Source organism: Peromyscus californicus, unplaced genomic scaffold, assembly GCF_007827085.1.
Source record: "Peromyscus californicus insignis strain IS unplaced genomic scaffold, ASM782708v3 Scaffold_20__1_contigs__length_68692818, whole genome shotgun sequence".
Lineage (NCBI taxonomy): Eukaryota > Metazoa > Chordata > Mammalia > Rodentia > Cricetidae > Peromyscus > Peromyscus californicus.
The window spans coordinates 38,851,060-38,864,015 of NW_026294503.1; the positions used below are offsets into that span (position 1 = coordinate 38,851,060).

A 12,956-nucleotide genomic window follows, 5' to 3' on the forward strand; every position below is an offset into this window, starting at 1 on the left:
TGGCTGTTGTCTGAAGCTGCTAGGCTGCAGGGGTGGCTACTAACACATTCTGCTGGCTTCTACCTCTTCCGTTCTGAGCCCCAGTGGGCCCTCTCGTAAGATGCCTGGTGCACAGGAGCTGGTGGAGAAGAACCGAAGTGCCCACCCTTTACCCGGTGCCTGCCTGGGCTGTCTCCCACCTGCCTGTCTCCCTCTCAGTTTCCTCCAGGTTCTCAGGCAGGTGGAGCTGGATTCAAATCTAGCCAATGTGCAAGAGGCCCCCAGGAAAACACCAGACATTGGTACAGCTTGTCGTCTTCTGTCTGCCTCGAACCCAGTACAAGAGATGGGCAACGGTGAGTTCTTGTTTTATTTTTCTGAGACAGGATCTCACTGTGTAGGCTAGGCTGACCAAAATCATTCAATCCTCCTGCCTCAGTCTCCCCAGTGCTGGAATTACAGGTGTGTGTCACCAAGCCAATGAAACGATAATCTTACTGCCTTTGGAACGAGGGTGGGTAGGTGTGATGGTGAACCCTCCTTGGCATTCCATCAGATACAGAATCACCTAGGAGACACACCTTCTGGGTGTATCTCTGACATTTTCCAGAGCGGTTTAATTGAAGCGGAAAGACTCACCATGAATGTGGTGGATGGCAGCACCCGGGGCCTCAGGTCCCAGGCTGAAAAGAAAGAAGGAAGGAGTTGAACACTACATGACTCTCTGCTTCCTGACTCAGGACCTAGTGTGACCAGCTCCCTCATCCTCCTGCCACCTTGCCTTTCTCACTGTCTTAGTTAGGGTTTTTTTTTTTTTTTTTTTTGTTTTTTTTTTTTTTTTTTTTTAGGTTTTTCGAGACAGGGTTTCTCTGTGCAGCTTTGCGCCTTTCCTGGATCTCACTCATCTAGACCAGGCTGGCCTTGAACTCACAAAGATCCGCCTGCCTCTGCCTCCCAAGTGCTGGGATTAAAGGTGTGCGCCACCACCGCCCGGCTTAGTTAGGGTTTTTATTGCTGTGAAGAGACACCATGACCAGAGCATCTCTTTTTTGTTTGTTTGTTTTTTGAGACAGGATTTCTCAGTGTAGCTTTGGTGCCTGTCCTGGATTTCACACTGTAGACCAGGCTGGCCTCGAACTCACAGAGATCCGCCTGGCTGTGTCTCCCGAGTGCTGGGATATAAGGCATGTGCCACCACAACCTGGCAGAGCAACTCTTATTAAGGAAAATGTTTAATTGGGGCCGGCTTACAGGCTCAGAGGTTTAGTCCATGATCATCATGGCAGGAAGCATGGCAGCGTGCAGGCAGACATGGTGCTGGAGAAGAAGCTGAGAGTTCTACATCTGGACAGGCAGACAGCAGGAAGAGAGTGTGACACTGGGCCTGACTGAAGTATTTGAAACCTCAAAGCTCACCCCCAGTGACACACTTCTGTAGTTAGCTTTTTTTTTTTCACTCTTTGGGGGCCTGCCACCCAGCTCCCAAATAAAAACATGGAAGACAAAGGTAGACGGGATAACTTAAGAAAAGCTGACTAGAAATAAGCCAAGCTAAGGCCGGGCATTCATAAGCAAGTATTAGTCTCCTCCGTGTATTTATTTGGGTTCCCTGGCTCTGTCCCTTCAGCCACTCATCCTAGGTGTGTTCCATACTCTCCCAGAGGTATTGGCAGAAGTTCCCTACCCAGTAGATGCACTTTGCTAATCTTCCTTCCCAGTGGTGGGAGACAACAGTGAGTAGGAAAGGTCTTATACTCGGCCACTGTTAAACCCTGGGTTTAATCTTTGGTCTTGCTGTTTGTAAGTAGCTCTGGTTGTCACCTCATTCCTTTGTAAGGGGATAATGATGCCCCAAACATCTCTTGTTGGAAGCTCAGGCTTCAACCTGGACCAGCCCCTGGGACAGTCTCTGATGCTCTGTAAATGGCCTGGGAGGGACGAGGCCCCACGTTGGAGGTGTCTAGTCACTTGCTCAGCAGCAAGCTGTGGCATGGGAGGAACAAAGTGGGTTCTAGAGGAGGCCTGGTTTTCCCAGGCCCTGAAGGACCGCCGCTTGTTAAAGAGTCGAAGCTCAGCCCTGTAAGATGACCATAGTCCCAGGGTGACTCTCGCTCCTCTCGACAACACAGCTACTACCAAACCAGAAGAGCAGAATCATACTGTGTAGTTTTTTTTTCCTCTTTACTCTTTGTGGGGGCCACTACCCAGCTCCTAAATAATCACAAGGAGACTTATTCTTTCTAATGAATGCCCAGCTTTAGCTTGGCTTATTTCTAGTCAGCTCTCTTTAACTTAAATTATCCTGTCTACCTTTTGCCTCTGGGCTTTTACCTTTCCCTATTTCTGTATATCTTCTCTTTCCTTCTTATTCCATGTCTGGCTGTGTGGCTAGGTGACTGCCCCTCCATCATTCTCCTCTCCTCCTTTTCTAGCCCCCCTTTTCTCTTCTCCTTTTTATTCTCTCTGCATGCCAGCCCTGTTTATCCTTTCTCCTGCCCAGCTATTGGCTGTCCAGTGAGAGACTCTAGACCTATGGGCTGAAGATGGATGGCCCAACATTGCAGAAGAACTCTGGGTGACTTCAGGCAGGCAGCTGTCTCTGTCATTCTAGATTTTTGAAAGTCACTTACAATGCACTTCCTGTTTACTTAGGTAATATTATATCCTTCCGAGGTCTTTGATGTAGTTGAAGACTAGATAGTTATAACTATGGTTTGCCTTGGTTATGATAAGTGATAAAGTAGATATGAAACTTTAGACTCACAAATATAAGATAGATAGAATATTTTCTTTAATTTTATGAAATACAAATAGACTAGATAGTGTAACTGTAATTCTCATTTGTTATATGTAATTTTACTATGTTAAAGTTAAAACCTTCAGCCGGGCGGTGGTGGCGCACGCCTTTAATCCCAGTACTCGGGAGGCAGAGGCAGGAGGATCTCTGTGAGTTCGAGGCCAGCCTGGTCTACAAAGTAAGTTCCAGGAAAGGCGCAAAACTACAGAGAAACCCTGTCTCAAAAAACCAAAAAAAAAAAAAAAAAGTTAAAACCTTCCTTTTTAATTAAATAGAAAAGGGGAAATGCTGTGAGATAATGGTTTGTTGTACACTGGTTTAATAAAACGCTGATTGGCCAGTAGCCAGGCAGGAAGTATAGGTGGGATAAGAAGACAAGGAGAATTCTGGGAAGAGGAAGGCTGAGTCAGGAGACGCCAGCCCGATGTCCAGGGAGCAGCATGTAATGGCACACAGGTAAAGCCATGGAAAATGTGGCAACATATAGATTAATAGAAATGGGCTGAGTTTAAGTGTAAGAGCTAGTCAGTAGTAAGCCTGAGCTAATGACCAAACAGTTATAATTAATATAAATCTCTATGTGCTTACTTGGGGGACATGAGTAGGAGAGATTTGTCCTGACCACCAGCCAGCTGGGACACAGGAAAACTTTTACTACAGTCCTGCTCTTTATTAAACCAATCAGGTGTCTGAGGCAGGCAAAGTAACACAGCTTTACAGCGTTAAAGGAATGCAACATAAAAGAATGCAACACATCTTTGCATCGTTAAACAAATATTCCACAGCATAAAAGAATGTAACACATCTTTAACTGATGTTCCACAACAATACTGGACATGGGGGTTGGGGGTGGCAACTACTTATGCCACCCTTGTGATGCTGTGGAGCAGAAGCAACAGGAGGTGAAACCTGGGCCCGCAAAGGCTGCTCTCAACCATTCTGTAAGTAGGAAGGAGCGGGAAGAAAGGGAACAAGAGAAGTAGGGAAGAAGAAAGAAAGAAAGAAAGGGAATGAGTGAGTGAGAGAGAGAGAGGCATTTTTAACTGATCTGGGAGCAGATAGTAAAAAAGCAAGTTCAAAGCCAGTCCAGGTAACTTAGTGAGACCCTGCCTCAAAAATTAAAAAATGAGCCGGGCGGTGGTGGCGCACGCCTTTAATCCCAGCACTCGGGAGGCAGAGCCAGGCGGATCTCTGTGAGTTCGAGGCCAGCCTGGGCTACCAAGTGAGTCCCAGGAAAGGCGCAAAGCTACACAGAGAAACCCTGTGTAGCTAGAGTTTTCCTGCCTGGCCCACAGTCAGGACAAATCTCTATCACCTGCCAGTCCCACAGTCGCTCAGACCCGACCAAGTAAACACAGAGACTTGTATTGGTTTCAAACTGTATGGCCATGGCAGGCTTCTTGCTAACTGTTCTTTCAGCTTAAATTAATCCATTTTTATAAATCTATACCTTGCCACATGGCTCGTGGCTTACCGGCATCTTCACATGCTGTTTCTCGTCGTGGCGGCTGGCAGTGTCTCTCTGACTCAGCCTTCCACTTCCCAGCTTTATTCTCCTCCTTGTCCCGCCTACACTTCCTGCCTAGCCAATGGCCAATCAGTGTTTTATTTATTGACTAATCAGCAACACATTTGCCAAACAGAACATCCCACAGCAACCCTGTCTCGAAAAACCAAAATAAATAAATAAATAAATAAAAAATGAGGGCTATGGAGATGGCTCAGTGGTTAAGGTCATTTTGTTGGTCTTGCAAAGGACCTGAGTTTGGTTCCCAGCACTCACAACTGCCTTTAACTCCAGTTCCAAGGGATCCAGCACCCTCCTCTGGGCTCTGCAGGCATGTACACACGTGACAAACACACATATAGAAATAAAATGCATTGCTGCAGAATATTTAACTATGCCAAGGTGTGTTGCATTAACTGTGTAAAGATCGATCCATCAGATACAGAACCACCTAGGAGACACACCTCTGGGTGTATCTCTGATATTTTCCAGAGAGGTTTAATTACAATGATTTTCCCCCGATGTCTGCCAGGGTTTATTAGTCCCCACATGGTGTTTAAGGCTCTGTTCCTCTCTATCTTGCTAGAGCTTGTCATTTTCTCCCCTCTGGTAACAGCTGCTATCCTGAGGAATGTGAGGCAGAATGTCACTGTGGGTTTGACTTCCATTTTCTGGTTGACTCGTGATAAAGTTTCATAAAGAAATGTCTCTAAATTCCTTGCCTATGTTGTAATCGGTTGTTTGATCACAAGAACTGACATCAAATGACATGGTGTTTTCCTGGGGGCCTCCTGCACATTGGCTAGATTTGAATCCAGCTCCACCTGCCTGAGAACTTGGAGGAAACTGAGAGGGAGACAGGCAGGTGGGAGACAGCCCAGGCAGGCACCAGGTAAAGGGTGGGCACTTTGGTTGCATTTGTTTATGTTGCAGAATATTTGTTTAACTGTGTAAAGAGGTGTTGCATTTGTTTAATTATGTAAAGATGTATTGCTGTTTTACCTTGCCTGCTTAAGGCACCTGATTGGTCTAATAAAAAACTGAGTGGCCAATAGCAAGCGAAGAGAAATAGGCAGGACTTCCAGGCAGGGAGAGTAAGTTGGAGGAGGAATTTAGGCTTGGAGAGAAAGAAAGAGAAAGAACAGATGCCCAGACAGACAGACAGACATGGAAGCAGCAGGAAAGTAGGACATACAGAATGAAAGAGGTAAAAAGCTCTGGGGCAAAACATAGATGAAGAGAAATAGGTTAAATAAAGTTAAAAGGACAAACCTAAGCGAAGGCTGAACATTTATAATTAGTAATAAGTCTCCATGTCTTTATTTGGGATCTGGTTGGTGGCCCAAAGAAAACTCCATCTACAATATATTTTGGGGGCTAGAAAGGTGGCTCAGTGGTTAAGAGCATTGGCTGATCTTCCAGAGGACCCACTTTCAATTCCTAGCACCTACATGGTGACTCACAACCATCTCTAACTCCTGTTCCAGGGCACTAGGCATGCAGACATACATGCAGGCAAAACACATATAAATAAATGTTTAAAAAATACATTAGCTGGGCAGTGATGGCACACGCCCTTAATCCCAGCACTCGGGAGGCAGAGCCAGGCAGATCTCTGTGAGTTCGAGGCCAACCTGATCTACAGAGCGAGATCCAGGACAGGCACCAAAACTACACAGAGAAACCCTGTCTCAAAAAAAAAAACAAGTTCTTGGGATCTAACACAGTGTCTGGAGCACTTGCCTACCGTGCAGAAATCTCAAACAAAAAGTGGAGAGAGAGGGGCTTTTAATACCTTACACAGGTAGCATGGGTCGGACCCATTTAAGCAAACTGACCCCTCACAGGCAGGTGTGTGGCTGGAATCAAATGACTAAAAGCATCAAACAAGGGCCTGGCATGAGGAAGGTGCCCGACGGGTGCGGTGTCTTCTTCAGCCCTCCCTAGAATGTTCACCATCCTGGAGCGCTCTCCAACACAGCCTCCAGGCTATGCCCCTGGGGTGAGCCCAAAGGATCCAGTCCAAGCTAGAGCAGTAGTGGTGGATGAACGGAGGACCTGCCTGGACGTGGCTATTCCAGGTCACAATGGAAAGAAGACTGAGGCCCTTTGGCCCTGGGCCTGGCCTCCTGGTCCCACCTTGAGCCAGCCCCGAGCCTGACTTACTTTCCCGGCTCTTACCTGCTGGGCACAGGTGGAAGAGAGACTGGTCCAGCAGGTCTTCCTGCAACTCCCCAGCCAGACTGCCTCCTTGGACATTTCTCTCTTTTTCAGCTCTCATGCTTGTTAGGCTATATGTTGTGAAATATTAATTTAAGACGTATTACATTTGTTTATGGTGTGGAACATTTGTTTAATGATGCAAAGATGTGTTGCATTCTTTTATGTTGCATTTGTCTAACTCTGTGAAGCTGTGTTACTGTGCCTGTCTAAGACACCTGATGGTCTAATAAAGAGCTCAACGGCCAACAGTCAGGCAGGAGAAAGGATAGGTGGGGCTGGCAGGCAGAGAGAATAAAAAGGAGGAGAAATCTGGGAGAAAAAGAAGGAGGAACCAGAACAAGGAGAGGAGGATGCTAGGGGCCAGCCACACAGCCACACAGCCAGCCCCAGAGTTAATAGTAAAAGTAAGATTTACCAAAGTAAGAGAAAGGAAAAAGTCCAGAGGCAAAGGGTCGACTGGGATAATTTATGTTAAGAAAAGCTGGCAAGACACAAGCCAAGCTAAGGCCTGGAATTTATAATTAAGAACAAGACTCCATGTGTGATTTATTTGGGAACTGGGTGGTGGGCCCCCCAAAAAACAAAAAGTCAAAAAGAGAAAGAGCAAAAACAACCAACAATAGCTATATATACAAGTGACTCCTGCGTGGATCCCAAGCCTCATAAATAATGTGATGACATAGTGTTTCCCTCATCCCCCACTCAAAAAAACAAAACAAAACAAAACAAAAATATACAGAAGTCCAACTAGCTCTCTAATCAGCACCATGCCAGCCAGGGGGAACTCTCTTGTGGTTAAGGTTGGTTTGGGTGCCTTCCAGGGGAAGTTCAAGTTGTTATGGCTTAAGAGATGTATCTGTGCCTTCTGTGTGCTTGTGTGGACAGGTGCATATGTGCATACATGCTTATGAGCTGCATGTGTCTCCATGTGTGCATGCCCTTGTGTGGGTGTGGATATAGGTGCATGCCTTATGTGCATACATGTGTGTAGGTGCATGCACATATACTGTGTACCTTATGCATGCATGTGTATGTGCTTGTGCTTGTGCGTGTGTGTGTGTGTGTGTGTGTGTGTGTGTGTTCGCACGTGCCTGCAGTCTATGGTCCTGAATGAAGGAGGAAACTTTGATTCATCCTTTCCCAGACACTGATGTGGTGCTTGTATGATAGTGCCTTTTGATCTTTGAATCTTTTTTCTATAAACTCTCTTGAACATTATAACATCCAAGTGACCTGAGCTACTGTAGGTTTGTTTTTTGTTTTGTTTTTGTTTTGTTTTGTTTTGTTTTTGAGACCGGGTTTCTCTGTGTAGCCCTAGCTGTCCCAGAACTCACTCTGTAGATCAGGCTGGCCTCGAACTCACAGAGGTCCGCCTGGCTCTGCCTCCCGAGTGCTGGGATTAAAGGCATGTGCCACCATACCTGGCTAGAGCTACTGTAGTTTTAACATATTAGAGATTAATTTGTTGACACAAAGCAAGGATGTGGGAGCCAGGACTCAAGCCCGCACACCTCAATCCTCGGTACTCTCCTGTATGCCACTTGGAACCATTTGCCATACACTGAGTTCCCCAGGATTGCCTGGAAAGATGGGATGTGCCCCGCCCACAAAGCTTCCATTTTATTGTAGATGTTTCACAGTTGCCGAATGATCTGGGGATACAGCCTGTGACTTATGATGATGGAAGAATCAAAGTCAAATCCAGGGAAGGTCACAAGATGAGGCCCTATGATCTGGTCATTGTGCACAACAAGTAGCTTAATCATTGGGAACTTATTTCTCAAACCAAACAAGAAAGCTAGAGGAGGCCCAGGGCTGGAGTAGCTGCATGAGAAGGTCAATCAAGGAGAGACCTCCTCTAGCTCCTGGCTCTTCCATCTTTAGAGAGTGATGCTCTTCTCACGCTACAGTTTCCAAACTCTCCAAACTGACCCATGTCTCTAGCCCTGCTCCCTCCCGACCTGTGATCTGCCTGCCTCTGCTTCCTACTTGATGGGTGTAAAGGCATGTGCTACCTTGCCCAGCTTCCTTGTTTTGTTTTTATAAGGGGAAATAAGCTAGTGCTTAGGCTGGCCAGGAACTCAGTATGTAGTCCAGGCTAGCCAGCCTCATACTTATACGTTCCTGTTTCAGTTTCCTGAGCACTGGGATTACAGATGTGCACTACCATACCTGGCAAAAGATCTGTTGAATCAGGTGAAATCTCTAGGTCCCAGAGGGTTACAGGAGTGAATATGACCTTAATCATGGAGGCCTTGACTCCACATCAACTGCCCCCAGACCGAACAGGACTGAGCAGTGACTTTCTGGGATAGGTAACTGGCATGGTAGCAGAGATGGGAGAGGAGGGAGGGAGTCGTGTGGTAGGAGATCTGGGCTATGAGGAGAGGCAGCCTAGAGCCACAAGGCTGATGATACATAATGTGACCCAGGGATGGGGACTTAGCAGCTTTCCTGAAGGTGAGCTGGCAGAAGCTGGAACTGATGGCCACCTCCCGGACTTGGGATCAGACCCCTGCCCTGTCATCTCACACCTGGCCACTCATTAATTTCTCTGCGCATCTTCCTTTGTGAGGGTTCATCAGAGACAGTCTCCCCGGTGCCTGGCAGATGTTGGTATTAAAGTTTGAACAGAAGAACTGCATGGCTGGGCCACTGAAGGCCAGTTCCCACCATGTTTCAGAGGCAGAAGATACGGTTTCTCTGGGGGCTTATCCCGTTTTCTGTATGGTGCTCCCCTATCTGTGCACGTCCAGGTGGCACAGGGGACACAGACACCAGCTTGCATAGAGACCAGAGGACCCATCAGGCCTGGCATCTCTCAACAGCCGCTCTGAAGCAGAGTAGCCAGCTGGCACCTGGCCAGGATGCGCTGAGAAGTTGCTTTCACAAGTCATTCATAAAAAATCCAAAAGGCTGGCACAGTTCCCTCCACTACCCACTGTTACCACAGTGTCCTCTCTGCCCTGATGGATGGCTTCTTATTCCCAGGAGCCATAGCTGTGGGGTGTCAGTGAAGAGTGGACAGCAACCAGTGCCATCATTCTGGATCTCAGACAGAACCCAAGGACAGCCTGCAGTGGGCACATCTGCTCACAGCTGCCTGTCCTCACATCACTCAAGTTGGAGGAGGGGCTGACAGTTCAAAGAGCAATGGCAACTGGCAGGGTTCACATTAAAGCAAAGGCTGCCGCAAAGGGGCTTCAGGAATGCAGGAAGGCACCAGAGCCAGCAGAGCTCAGAGAAGACGTCTGAAGATGTCCGGGAGGTAGTGATGCCCACATTTAAGAATACGTATAGACATGTGGGGATAATGGCCAGGCGCTTCCAAATTAACAAGACAAGAAGCCACAGATACAAGAAACTCCAGGAACTCCAATCCTGGAGGAAACTAGATCCCAGCAGCTACATGATCACCTAACTAGTGGTGGGGGAAAAAGTCAAAAAGTGGATATCTTTAAACCAACTGGTGGGGGAAAAAACAGTGGAACAGGAAGCTAGAGAGTTGGCTCAGCGGTTCAGAGCACTTCCTGCTCTTGCAGAGGACCAGCGTTGGTTCCCAGCACACATGTGACAGCTCAAAACCATCTGTAAATGCAGCTCCAAGGAATCTAACACAATCCTCCTCTGGCTTCCATGGGCACCAGACATTTGTGTGATACACATGTATACATGCAGGCACTCACACATAGACATTAAAAACATTTTTTTTTTAAATATGGTTTCTCTGTGTAACAGTCCTGGCTGTCCTGGAACTCACTGTATAGACCAGGCTGGCCTTGAACTCACAGAGATCCACCTGCCTCTGCCAATGGAGGGATTAAAAGTCTGTGCCACCACTGCTCTGCAGTCAGACTTTCCTTTGAGCCACCAGCTCACAAATAATGACATGGAGACCTCTTATTAAGTATGAAAGCTCAGCCTATAGCTTAGGCTTGTTCCTAACTAGCTCTTATAACTTAAACTAACCCATTTATATTAATCTATGTTCTATCACATGGCATTTTCTCTCTTCCATCTTACACCTCTTGTTTCCTCTCCATGTCTCCTGGCATCTCCTGTGTGCCTAGATTATCTCCTCCTCTTTTCTCTCCCCAGAAATCCTGCCTATACCTCCTGCCTAGCTATTGGCCATTCAGCTCTTTATTAAACCAATCAGAAGGCACCTTGGCAAAAACACATCTTCACAGTGTGAAATATTCTGCAGCACCACCCCTTTAAAAAAAATCTCTAAATAAGCTGGGAGGCAGAGGCAGGCAGATCTCTGAGTTCAAGGCCAGCTTGGTCTATGGAGTGAGCTGCAGGATGGTCAGGACTACACAGAGAAACTCTGTCTTGAAAAACACCACACACACACACACACACACACACACAAATACACATGCACAAACACATGCATGCACACTCACACACATCATGGAGAGCTTACAAATTTGCAGTGGGTAGCTTGACTAAGTTTTAATGAAACAAAACTTGCATGTCCCACACATGGCCACACCTACTGTCACCTAGTGACAAGACCTAACAATTGCAGGGGAAGGACAGAAAAAGAGTTTTCCAGAGTAGTAAGTGAAACCCTAAGTTATAAAATAACAGTAACCACTGAAACCTGTCATCACACTGTTCAAGAAATACTTATTGAATGAATAATTCATTGCCAAGCTGTCCTGCCAGATGCTATTGTCTCTCAATCTCCATGATTCCTTTATCCTTTTCTTTGAGCCGTAAAATAGTTTTCCTTTTTAGAATTAAAAACAAAATTAACTACCTATATTTGTGTACGTGTTTTGAGACAAGGCCTCAGGTAGCCCAGGTTGGCTTTGAACTTACTATGTAGCCAAGGATGATCTTTTTTTTTAACTTTATTTAATGTGCATTGGTGTGAAGGTGTCAGATCCCCTGGAACTGGAATTACAAACAGTTGTGAGCTGCCATGTGGGTGCTGGGAATTGAACCCGGGTCCTCCGGAAGAGCAGCCAGTGCTCTTAACCGCTGGACCATCTCTCCAGCCCCACCAAGGATGATCTTGAACATCTACTCTTCTGCTTCTACCTCAGGGGATAGACTTTCAGTCGTGTGCCACTACTCCTGGCAGTTTAATTAATTACCTCATTTGTTTATTGAGTCAGGGTCTCTCTCTGTAACTCAGACTTACCTCCAACTGAGAACCTCCTGCCTCCACTTCCCAAGTGCTGAGATTGCAGCCATGTCAGCACTGAGCCCAGCTATTGTGATTTTGATTTTTGAGAGACAGAGTCTCACAGTGTAGCCCTGGCTGGCCTCAAACTTGTATCAGTCTACCCACCTCTGCCTCCCAGTGCTTAGATTAGAGGTGTGTGCCACCACACCCAGCTCAAAACCCCCTTTTTTTTTTTAAGTCAAAGTGACTGCTAGATGCTTCCCTATGTGATATCCCCAGGATCCCGATGCAGCAAGGGGGCCTCCACAGATGCCAGAACCATGATTTTGGACATTTCAGCCTTCAGAACTATGAACAAAACAAACCTCTATTCAAAAACAAACAAACAAACAAACAAACAAAAAACTGGAGCTTGCGAGATGGTTCAGTGGGTGAAGGTGCTGCTTGCTGCCAAGACTGACAATCTGAGTTCAAATCCCAGGACCAACACGGTGGAAAGGGAACTGATTCTTCCAAGTTGTCTTCCAACCTTTGTATGTGTTCTGAGAAACATGCGCCCACATGCATGCACGCATGCACACACACACACACACATAGTAATTTTAAAAATGTAAATGATACTTGTGCATGCTAATGATTTCAAACATGATGGGAATCCATTCAGTTAGAAATAACCAATAAGCTGGGTGTGGAGGTGCATGCTTTTATGTTTTGTTTTGTTTTGTTTGTTTTTTGAGACAGGGTTTCTCTGTGTAGTTTTGGTGCCTGTCCTGGACCTCGCTCTGTAGCCCAGGCTGGCTTCAAACTCCCAGAGATCCGCCTGGCTCTACCTCCTGAGTGCTGGGATTAAAGACGTGCACCACCAGTGTCTGTCCAAGGTGGATACTTTTAACCCCAGCACTTAGGAGGCAGAGGCAGGAGGATCTCTGTAAGTTTGGGGCCAGTCTGTTCTACACAGTGGGTTCTAGGCCTGCCAGAATTACATAGTGAGACCCTGTTTTAAAAAAAAAAAAAGAAGAAAGAAAGAAGGAAAGAAAGAAGGAAGGGAGGGGGAAGGAAGGAAGGAAGGAAGGAAAGAAAGAAAGAAGGAAGGGAGGGAAGGAGGGGAGGAGGGAGGGAGAAAGGGAGGGAGGGAAATGAAGGCATGAAGGAAGGGAGAAGGAAGGAAGGAAGGGAGGGAGGGAGGGAAGTCAGGCAGGCAGAAGGAAAGAAACCACACCAACAGGCAAACAGGGTTTGGGACAGCGTGTTCTGCAAACACACAGAGAAACAGGTGCTGAAAATAACTTAACAAAACCCGAAGAGTCATG

General features: G+C 46.6%; 1 long non-coding RNA gene across 1 annotated transcript in view; it reads left to right on the forward strand.

Annotated features, from left to right (window-relative positions):
* LOC128116592 (uncharacterized) overlaps positions 1–12,956 on the forward strand; it is a 38,544-nt gene continuing 25,588 nt past the window's right edge. The window contains exon 1 of the long non-coding RNA XR_008220533.1: positions 1–335. This is a non-coding gene — a long non-coding RNA (uncharacterized LOC128116592). The remainder of the gene's footprint in view (positions 336–12,956) is intronic.